At 42.2% G+C, this 11,393-nt stretch overlaps 1 long non-coding RNA gene across 5 annotated transcripts in view; it reads left to right on the forward strand.

Annotated features, from left to right (window-relative positions):
* Positions 1 to 9,876, forward strand: part of LOC138241997 (uncharacterized) — a 29,588-nt gene extending 19,712 nt beyond the window's left edge. For 4 of the 5 annotated variants that reach the window (XR_011191273.1, XR_011191276.1, XR_011191272.1 and 1 more), the window contains 7 exons: positions 401 to 4,076; positions 4,235 to 4,332; positions 4,440 to 4,542; positions 4,638 to 4,769; positions 7,445 to 7,619; positions 7,948 to 7,989; positions 8,273 to 9,876. This is a non-coding gene — a long non-coding RNA (uncharacterized lncRNA). The remainder of the gene's footprint in view (positions 1 to 400; positions 4,077 to 4,234; positions 4,333 to 4,439; positions 4,543 to 4,637; positions 4,770 to 7,444; positions 7,620 to 7,947; positions 7,990 to 8,272) is intronic. The other variant, XR_011191275.1, reaches the window with a different exon arrangement.
* Positions 9,877 to 11,393: the final 1,517 nt, after the last annotated feature.

Here is an 11,393-nt window from a genome sequence, read left to right on the forward strand (position 1 = left end):
AATGTGTACACTAGCTACATGTGGAACATTTTCATTGGGTACAGTACATATACCTGGGTTCACGTACAATTGTGTAGACTGTTGTATGGGGTATATTTATGTGTACTGGGCAGATGGCTTTTGGCATGGGACATAGTGTTGTATGACAAACTCTTGGCTACTTCTAGTTTGTACTTGAAGTTGAAAGACCCTGTAATCAGGATCAGAGATGCAGGACAATCTGAAAGCCAAGCATTCTTTAGTTTACTGCATGGAAAATTGAATATTTTGAGAATACTTGATTTTGCAACTAACTTCAACTGTAGCAATCTGTTGGGCATCTTCAGTATTCAAGCCAGTGTTGTGATGCAAGATAGTGATGTTGAAATACTTTTTTTACACTGTGTATTCCAATGAGCAGGTGACAGCCGTCAGACTGAGAACGGGGGAGTAGGAAGCATTACTGCTGGTGAACTTGGGCTGCGGCGAGTGAACAATGTGAGCTGAAGGTAAGCAAAGGAGAGATTCAGGTCAGTGTGAGGAGAGCTTTTAAAGTTGGGAGCAGCCTACACAGCACAACCTGGTCCCCTCTGTGTGGAGGATGGGAGTGGTTAGTTCTGTTTCTTTTACAGTTGGTGCACGTGGCAGTGGTTGAAGACAAGATGCTCCTAGTCTCAAGAGAAGAGTGTCTTGGTCTCTGGAATGTTTCTGTGATTTAGGGTGGAATGCTGTGATTTGTGCTCCCCAGTCCCTGTCCACCTGAATGCAAAGAGTGCTGATGGACGCTTCCATTGAATAGTATTGGCCGTCCAAAAGGATATCGGGAGTGTTCTGTGAGTATTAAACACGTGGGAAGGTTGTGCAGAACATTGTCTAATCATTGGTGAGTTTTGGCATTTTGCACCTTGTGACTGGTTCTCTACACTTTCCCAAATCAAAGATGACTGAAATATCAAACTATAGTGTTTGATTAAAAGAGTCTTTATATGGAGTCAGGTGTGAGTGTCTTGCTAGCAAATTCCAAATGCAATGCTTTTTCACTTTTGTACTAGGCTTAGTTTTGGGATTCACTGGGCAAGTTTAGCTTCCTGTTGAACTGTGGGTTTCTTTATTGTAGGCTTTTGTTTTGATGTTTCTTGCTTAAGCAGTTGTAGCACCAGCAGCCGCCTCCTCTTGGAGACTCCTTGGAGATGTTTTCAAACAACAGTGAAATACCATGTCTGAGACCCAGTCAGATCAGTGAGTTCCTTACCACTCAAGAGTAGATTGGGGAGGTTGTGTGGGGCAGCTGTGGGCTTGACACCACTTGAGCAGCTTTCTTTTCCGACTGCTGCTCTACACATCAGCCTTTTGATGGTTGTTCCCAGGAGCAGCTGAGCCACCTGGCTGATTGAGCCAAAGTTGACTTTGTTCCAGGTAAGAGGGGACTCTGATGTAGCCTGGAGCTGCTGGGGTTCTTTGTTTTTTTTTTTTTTAGCCTTAATGATAAAGTGTCACTGTAGCATAAGTACTGGTTAATCAGGGGACGGAAGTCAAATACTGAAAGTGTTGTGCAAGCACTGGGGAGGATTTGGCTAAATTGTTTATGGTATGACTGGGAAATTAGAGAATTGTCAGTATGTAAGATTTAGTTCATGGGTGCACACATGTAACTAAATCTTACATTGAAATTTTAGAAGTGAATTAAGTAAATTTAAAGGGGGAACCAAGAGTATGGTGTCTTCCTGATTACCCAGTGAGACTATTCTGTGAATGTCCAGCACAGTCCTGTCAGAGGTTTAGTGCACAAAGGGGAGTGAGTTTCCAGCTGATTAGAAGTGGTTGTGTACTGTGCCTTGTGAGGGAGAGAGCTACATGAAGACTGTTGGACTTTCTTATACTGGATGTGTACTTTAACCATGAGCACAAACCTGTTATTGGTGTAAAACTGGCTGTGAAACGTGGTTAAGTGGTTCTGCTGATCTTCTAGAAAGCTTTTTTTAAAGGTGTTTCTAGTCATTGAGGAATATGAGGCTTAGTTTGACCATGGGTTAATCGGTATGTGTTCAAAGTATTCTCTCCATGATGGTCAAGTGTGTGATGCAGCTCAAAGACCTCAATCCACGTGGTGCCCTATCAATCAGTTTCGAGTACTATGTACTTTTGTGTCAATTGTTTAATTTGTTTAAGCTCTAAAGCCTTTTCACCTTGGTTAAGGCTGTAGCGGTTTGGTACTGAAGATGGATAGTGTTTTGATCTCCTACTGCTGTGGATCCTTGCTGTTTTTGAATTTTTGTTACTTTTGCAAAATCAGAAGTGGCTCGTCTCAAATTGAGTTTAAGGCAAAAATTCTGCTGCACTAGGTATGCATTTTTAGGGTCTCTTTAAAAAGATTGAATTTCAATTACTATTTTATTTGGATATGCAGCTTTGCATAATCAGTTCTGTTTTTCGGTAGTGGTGGTTGGATTTTAATGATGGGTAAGTTGTGCTTGAATGTGCAGCACATCTACGTGGTGAACTACTTTAAATGGATTTGGTAACAATCATGTATCTTGGTTATAAGGCTCAGTTGGTTAAGCTAGAGGTTTTTAATTGGGTGTCTCAAATTTTCTACTTTTTTGCTTTTGCAACTGATTTGACTAGTTTTCATTTCTGGTTTCAGCCAGTATCCAAGCTAATCTCAAGGAAGTGAAGCAACAGCATCTAAGTCCAGGGTGAGAACTGTCCTGGAGTATTGCAACAAGATCCAGAACTGTCAATGTTAGTGGTGTCTGTGTCCATGATGCCATGCTGCATGATGGTCCAGCTCAGAAGAGAGGAGGCTAGCTTTGTCCTGAGTAAGGTGAGGTGATCCACCTGCTTCAAGTTCTCATCTACAGAAAGTCCCGAGCCTCTGAATAAGGTGGAAAGCGTGGTGGGTAAACCAATCATCCTACTGCCTGACGACGTGCTTGGGCTGTAACCCTCATCTTCGGTGTGGATATGTTATTTGCTCTCACTCTAATCGGTGCACTCTTGAGGCCTAGGTATAGGTGGGTTTGAAGGTAAGTAGAGGAGGTGCAAGTGTAGCTGTTTTTCCTGAGATGGGTCAGCAGTGATGCAGATCTGTGCATTTGATTATAGTTCAATCAGTGCTCTGCAGTTCCTGGCCAGCTGAATGCACAGTGCAGTGACAGGCTTGGAGGACCCTGCTCAGAGGAAGCTCACTGGATACCAGCTGTGTGACTGGTTGATGCCCATTGGTAAGCAATGAAGTCTGTGGTTTGAACAGTAGAAAGTGAAGAGGTGCTGCAAGCAGTCCTTGAAATTCCTGGATGCACATGGATCTTGGAGCAGGTGCAAGGGTGGTGTAATAGAGGACATGTCCCTGGAGCAGAGGTGAGTTTCACTCTTTTCCGGTCTAACCTTATCCATTTCAAACTTGATGCTATATAACCTTTTAGTATTTGCTTGTTAGAACTGTTTACTGAAGCTGAAAAGTTTCTTCTGGAGTAGGCTACATGTTAAGCTCTTGGATCTCTTCTGGTGTATAACATCACGCTTTAACATGCTGAACTGTTTCTAGAGGTGAAGCTTTTTTGGGCTTTCTTCTGGGTAATTTTTCCTCCCTGTTTGGTTGAGGCATTTGTGTACTAATGTGCACTTGACTGGCTCTGTAAGGCAATTACTGCTTTGCATCGGATTTATTTCATGGGTGCACACATGTAAATTGGTTTTGATGCACAGCAGTACAATAGTGATTTGGCACAACAGCCTCCTCCGTAGACTCCTTACTGGTTATAGCCAGGTACTCGCGATGTGTGTTGGCACAGGAATTGCTCTCCTCACAGGGGAGGAACTGCACTGGATCCCTCCCCTGTGGCAAGAGCCCTTGACTGGGGGTTTTCTCTTCACTCTCTGCAGGGTGTTTTTCCTGTTTTATCTTGGACAGATGCTGCAACAAACATTTTGGACGTTTAGTACAAAACTGGAGCTGGGAGTAATTGTTCTTACTGTTTCTAAGTGCAGAGGATCATAACAGAATCTGTCTACTAGGTTATCTGCTGCCAGAAGGGTTGACCAGGCTTTTGCTCCCAGATGGATGACCTCTCATCGCCAGAAGTGGAGTAAACTGAGTAATCCAATTATCCCACTGCCTGATTAGTTTACTCCTAACCCATCTTGCATTTTTAGTATAGATCATGTTCTGCTTAATCGGTTATCCTTATCTTTTTGGCTTCGATGTAAATGACTGTGGGGGGGGGGGGGTCTGATTCTTTTTTTTTTTCCACAGGATGCAGTTTTCCCATAGCTGTCTTGGTGGAGAGCAAGGAGTGCTACTGCTTGGGGAAGTGGACTTGGCCTCCTCTCTGTGAACAAGGGGAGTTGAAAGTAAGTAGAGGGGAGATGCAGGTCAGTGTGAGGGGCACTTTTAAAACTGCATCTGCATGGTGGTAGTGTGGAGGAGGAAAATGGACAGTCCTGTTTTGTCCTTGCAGTTGGTGCACTGAGAGGCAGCTGTCAGATGAGGACTGTCACTGGAAAAAGGATGCTTTTGAAGTTTTCAGCTCCTGGTCTCAAGAGAAGAGTGTTGGTATCTTGGTCAGTTATGTTCACAGAACCGCCTCTCTCAATGAGGCTAGACCACAGTTGTGCTGAGTGGTATGATTGACTCTGGAATATTGTTTGTGATTTAGAGTGGAATGCCATGATGGGTGCTCCCCAGTCCCTGCCCACCTGAATGCAGACAGTGCTGATGATGTCTTGTTTGGAAATGAGCTTCCATGGAACAGACTTGGCTGTCTGAATGGATATTGGGAGTGTGACCTGTGAGTATTGAAGTCCTGCAGGTTGAACACTAGAAAGCAAGGAGGGGTTTTAAGCTGCCCTTGGTGAATCTGCTGGGCACCTGAGGATGTTGGAACACATGCAAAGGTACAGTAGTCATGCAGGACACTGTCCCTACTGCAGCGGTGAGTTGTGAGCTTTTGCATCTTGTCTTTGATTTGGGAAGTGTAGAGTTCAAGTTTCATTATACTTATATACAGGTATATGGTATACCTGTATATAAGTATAATGAAAATGCTATTTGGCTAGGTCTTGGATGTTAAGCAGTACAAAACAATACTTTTGTATAAGAAAATAGGCAATGTGCAAGATCATACTTCAACTATATGAAATAAAGGATAAAACATTTTATGGAGAGTGAGCTTCTTGGCAAGTGAGGTAGATTTCAATGTGTGCGTTTTAGATTTGATTGAGGGTTCAGCTCATGGGTGAGAGGCTGGAAGTTTAATAGTTGTGTAGTGTGTGGGTAAAAACTGTCTGGGCCCAAATACTCCAGTACTGGTTTCCAGATGGTAGAGGCTCAAGCAGTCTTCTTGCTAGGGTGTGTGGGGTCTTTGCTTAGAGCTTTCCTCAAGCACTCTCCATCATAAATGACTTGGATGGGAGAGTAACCCCAGTGATGGACTGGGCAGTTTTCACCACCCGCAATACTGCAGTTGCCATACTACACTGATGCAACCTGTGTGCTTTCTGTAGTGCATCTGTAAAGGTTGGTGAGAATCTGGGGACATATCTCAGCCGCCTTCAACCGTCTTGGGGAAATTCAGGCTGTGTTGACCTTTCTTAATCAGACAGGTGGACGATGGATTAAGCGCACACCCTGGGGGACTTCTGCGTTCAGTTGGTGCTGGAGGTGCGGTGTCCAAGCTTGACAGCTGGAGGTCTGCCTGTCGGAAAGTCCCAAATCCCATTGCAGAGGGTGGTGTCGTGACCCAGTGCATTGAGTTTCTTGACTAGTTTCTGGAATGATGGTATTAAAAGCTGAGCTGAAGTAGATGAATAGTAATCCTGTGTATGTTTTCTTTTTATCCAGATGTGGATAAAAAGTGTTGCTGGCTTCAAACTGAGCATAAAAGGCATTGAGCTCATTAGGCAGGGAGGCATCATGGACAGATGTTCTGCCTTTTTGTAGTCTGTGAGGGCCTGTATACCTTGCCACATGCGCCTTGGGTCAATAGTGCTGAAGTGTTACTTCAGTTCCTGTTTGAGTGTGATTTTTGCATGTTTAATACCTTTCTTTAGATTGATACTGGCTGACTTCAGTTCTGATTTATTGCCCGATTGAGTGTTGCAGACCTCTGTTCATCCATGGTTTCTGTTTAGGAAACGCTCTTATTACTTTTGTCACATAGCCAGCACATGTCTTGATGTAGCTAGTGACTGATGTATATTCCTGTATGTCGATACATACTGTGTGGCTGCCTCTTTTAAAAACACCTCAGTCAGTGCCTTCAAAACAGTCCTGCAGGAGTGATTCAGCTCCTTCAGGGCACACTTTCACTGTCCTGACTGCTGGTTTCACTCACCTGTGCAGCTGTCTGTGTGTGTGGGGAGGAGAAATGGTGATTGTGGTCTGTTTCCACGGTGGGGGAGGGGTATGGCCTTGTAAGCATTCTGAATGTTGGTGCAAACGTGGTCCAGAGTGTTTTCTCCTCTCGTTGGGAGGGGGACTTGCTGATTGGTATTTCAGGAGAATGGGGTTGAGATTTGTAAGACTAAAGTCACCCAAGATGATAAAGGTTGTCGGGATGTGCAGATTCCTGCTTATTGCAGGGTACAGTACCTCTAGCACTTCTTTGCCATTAGTCAGGGGTGGATGTAGATGGCAGTCGTAAACAGTCTGAACAGTAAACGGCTACATCTGTTTTCGTGCGATATGCCAGGGACTTGTGCAATACAACTTGGTGTACCGTTTTGGTTTATTCTTTGTATGTTCTGGACTGTGAGTAACTCTACTTAGTGCACTTCTCACTGTACGGATTGTATTGTATCATTCATTACAATGCTGTTTACTTTAGCTGCTGTTGCACTGCAATTTCCCTCATGGGATCAAAATATCTACCTATAAGTTTTAAATTCCCTCAGCAGATAAAAGGGGTGTTATTTGATCATTAGAAATTCCAGAGTGGGTGAGCAGTGTTTCATGATGGAAGATGTTGCACCATGTGTTAATAAAAATGCAAACTCCCCCACCTCTGGATTTACCAGACTCTGTAGTTCTGTCCATGTTGAAGGCCGAAAACTCATCTAGGTGTATTGCTGAGTCTTTAATACTATGTTAGTTAAGTTTTGGTGGAAAACGAGTCAAGAGTTGTAACTGAAATGGAGAACTAGAGCTTGATTACTAAGGCTCCTGGCTCCTTTTAGAACTAGGAAACAAGTCTTGCTAGTTTTATACAAAATGTTTAAATGTCTTTTCAGTTTAAGGCTAAGTTTTGTGATTTGTTGGGCAATTTAAGCATCTTTAAGGAACTGCACTGGATCCTGTGCCAAGAACCCTTGACTAGGGGGTTTTTCTTGGCTCTCTGCTGGGTGTTTTCTTGTTGGTTTGTCCTGGACAGGTGCTGCATTGTGTTCATGTTGGGAGTGGAAATGCTGGCTTGACTGTTTCTAAGAAGTGCAGAGGACCTGGTCTGAATCCTTCTCTTCATTTCAGGCTCTATGCTGCTAGAGGAGATGAGCAAGCTTGGGCTTCAGAGGGAGGTCCTTTCATCACCCAGGAGTGGAGCACAGATGGGGCTGGTCTCTGGGGTCTTTCAGTGAAGGTCTGCTAGAGTGGTGTGCTTGTCTGAAGACTGCAAGTTAAAGGCAGCATCAGAGGATCCAGACAGGTGAGTGAGACAAGTACTCATTTTGAGTACACTGGGTACTTGGGGGTTTCATTTGAGTACTTTGGGTATATGTTGATTTTGTTTAGGTACAGTTGTGGAGATTGCATGTCAAGTTGGATAATTGAGTATATTGGTTAGGCAGCTGTTGGCATGTGCATGGGAGTTGTATAGTACAAACAACTTTTTTTCTTGCCTAAACTTTTTTACACATTAAATGAACATGAAAGATCCTGTTATCAGAGGAATTTGGAGGAATCTGAAACCCTGCATTTTTAATGAGGAATTGAATTTTTGAGAATGTTAACGGTTTTAATTGTCTTGTCTTAAGCTAGCACACCTAGGAGGAGAAGCAAGTGGATTTATGTCCTTGGTAAGTATTCAAGAACAATTTAGTTCCTCAAGGTTGAGGGAAGGGAGAGGTTTAACTGGCTGTTTTTGGGAACTTGTGTGGGAATGTTAAATGCTTTAAACAAGGTATTAGAAATGGACTTGAGTTCTGCACTCTGTTTTTGCTTTATCACATTTTAGGGTGGTTTTGTTGGTTTGTCCTGAAAAGGTAGTACTGAACACTTATAGTAGTTTAGGTCAAACTGGGTGTTGGAAGTGGAAATGTAGGCTGGACTATTTCTGACTAGTGTTTTTTTTTTCTTCAGGTTCTTTGCTGCCAAGAGAAGACCTTCACCAGGACAGGAGCCCAGATGCAGCAGACTGGGTAGCAGGTTCTGTCTGCAAAGATCTTGATGAATCTGTTCCCATCCCAGAAGCCAATGGGCACATCAGAGGATCATTAAAGCTGCTGTAGAAGTGTCTAATGACAGGCAAAAAATGAGGGGGGGGTCTTTTTTGGGTTAATTGTGGGCTGGAAAGAGGTTCAGGTGCTTTTGATGGTCCAACAGGAGCTGTGAAGCTCTAAGTGAATCTCTGCACACCAGCCTTGTAATGGCTGTTAGGACCTTGGCTTGTAACTCCAGCACCTAAGCCACCTGGCAGGGAGGAGACGGTGACTTTTGGTGCAGGAACAGAGGAAGAGTTCCAAGTTTTGTAACTTGGTAGCTACTTTGCACATTCTTAGCCATTTTGAAAAGCGTTTGAGAGGCTAAGGTCAAGCAATGATTTATTTGCATGGGTGCACACATGTAGATAAATCTTGCCTTGGCTGTAGAGTAAAAGTGAATTAAACCTATTAAGTAGGGATGAATAAAAGGGAAACTAATCACATCCACTCATTTCGGAAAGGTTTACCTGAGTGTGGCTCTTTTTTTGGTACCTGCACAGAAAGCTCTTGTCATGGGAGAGGATTTTTGTTTTATGTTGTGGCTTTGTAAATACTTTGCCAGAGAATGTTCTCGTGTATTAAATGTCTTTTTGTCTGTATGGGATGTTAATAAAGTACCAATTTTTTTTTCTTGTACCACCACCATCAACATAAGTTGCTGTTAATTATATTAAGTACATTGTGCCACTGGATCTGCTTTTTCCTGTAGTTTTTATTTGGACATTTTGCTTCCTAATTGATTGGTTTCACAACTGATTTTTTTTTTTTACTACTGGGGAGGTTCAGGTCCTACTTTTTGGGTACATTTGATGTAAGTAGAGGATGTTTATTAGCATTCTTTAGGCATCTAAGCTTTGGTATATATTTTTAGGCATTGACAATGTAAAGCACAGAATTTTAATGGTTTGGGTTTATGAAAGTTATTAGATTTTGCCCCTGGGTGGTTTGTGCCTTGTTCAGTTGTGTAGAAATGAAAATGTACTTTATTTTCTTTGTAACGTAGAGGTTTTTAGAATGAAGGTGTCTTTGGTTGTGATTGGCTCGGCTTTGGTTTTCTTTAGTTCTCATGTTTTACTTTTGGGTTTTTTTTTTGTCTAGCTTTGGCTTCATTTTTTTGTGTGAACTTTTTTACAATTACCTTGTCCCAACATGTTATCAACGTTTGTGTTCTTTTGTAGTATGTTTTGTCATCTTTTGGTTGTAGTTCCCTAGTGTATTGAAGTGAACGTAGTTGAAGTCGTCGGGTACATTGGTTTTTGTATTAGAAACACTAGTTTAGGATGGGCAAGTGCCTTTGTTTTATATGGCTGGCTGGGGGTAGTTAAGGTTAGCCAGGGTTTCAGATACCGAAGACCTGAGTGTTTTGGGTTTTTGTTTGGTTGGCTTTCTCACTATTAGCCAGCCTCATTTTGTTTCTTTTATTTGGCACTGCTCTAGTTCCATGTTATCCTGTTTATGTACCAGTCACTTTAAATAAATCCTTTGCACCAAAACTTGTCATGCTTTCGAAGTTCTTCACCAGAAACCCACCACCATCCAAAACCATCCTAGAAGTTACAACTTTAGATGCTTGGGGTTGTAACAGGCACACTGGACAGCCTCTGTGACTAGCAGTACCATCCCCTATAGAGGGAGTTTTTACTCCTACAGTCCTGGAGGGGATTGCACCCTTGTAAGGTGTCATTTCCTCCTTTCTTGTCCCTTTATGCCTTTCTCCATGTGTAGGCAAACTCATGCATCTTGGGTAGTAAGGTTTTGCTTTTTACTTTACGCACCCTGCTCAATAGTGTTAGACCAGTCTGGAGGTAATGTTGGCACTATGGTTTATTTTTTCACTGTTTGTGGTTGCTGCTAATGTCATACTGGTACTTTTCCATCTGGGGTGGTTGACTTTTTTTTTTACTGATGCTCTCTACAGTGCCTCCCATTAGTCACAATGGATACACTTATTTAAGAGTAAACAAGCAGTTCCAGTGCAACTGAAGTTACACCAATTAAGTCTTCCATTCCCTTCCATGTGAAAATGTCCCAAAAGCAGTTTACTTAAGCTGTCCATTATACAAGGTTTTCTGTATGTGTAGTGAATTTGGGTGCAGCTATTTGTATGTCTTAATGCATTAGTTGATGTCTTTAAAAGAAAAGTCTACTGGAAGTATTGCCAAGATGAATCCATTTCATACTGTAGTGATTGAGACTGCATTGCAAAGTAAGTACTATTTTTGTAACATGTTGGTGTGAAATTGTTATAGCTGCAGTAGTTGTAGATTATAGAATAGACCAAGAGAATATAATAGATTTAAGAAAGGAGTTATCAGAATTGTATGGAGTTGTGTAGAGGTTGCCATCTAGGGCAGAGACAACTGCTAGCATTGGTGGCAGTAAAATTATTTATACATTAGGTTTACAGTCTAGCAAATGTAATTGTTACACAATTTTCGTCCTTTTAAACTAATTAGATTTTTGGTTAGTGAGCTCTTTTTTTTTATAGAGGGCTTGGTCTGTCTCTGCAATAGATCTGTTGTGGATGTTACTATAAGTGATTTCTGCCAGCAAGGAAGTATAAATCTATTTACAGTGGTTTAACCATACTGCTCACTGCACCAATGAAGATCAGATGGAATGCCATTCCTTTCCTCATCTACTTGTGCCAGAATGCAATTAACCTACCTCCATGTTCTTGGACTGTGGCAGAGAACACATCTCAGTGACAGCCGCAAACTGGAGAGAAAATTACATGAGAAGCCCAAATCTGGTTCTGTTCCAGTCGTCCCATGAAGTGTAATGTGTAGAAAAATAAACTGGTGACAAGTACCATGTGTAAGGAGTGTTTATTTTCATGAGCCCTGCATGAAGGAGTCCTTTGGAACCATGATGATGGCTTGGAGAGAAGCAAGAACGTGCACATTGACATTTAATAAGCAATGGTATGTATCATTCATAGGATAAATAAGTTTCACATTAGTTATCACGTCATAAACTTGAGTTGGTAGTTAAAGCAA

This window comes from Lepisosteus oculatus, chromosome 12, assembly GCF_040954835.1.
Source record: "Lepisosteus oculatus isolate fLepOcu1 chromosome 12, fLepOcu1.hap2, whole genome shotgun sequence".
NCBI classification, from domain to species: Eukaryota; Metazoa; Chordata; class Actinopteri; order Semionotiformes; family Lepisosteidae; genus Lepisosteus; species Lepisosteus oculatus.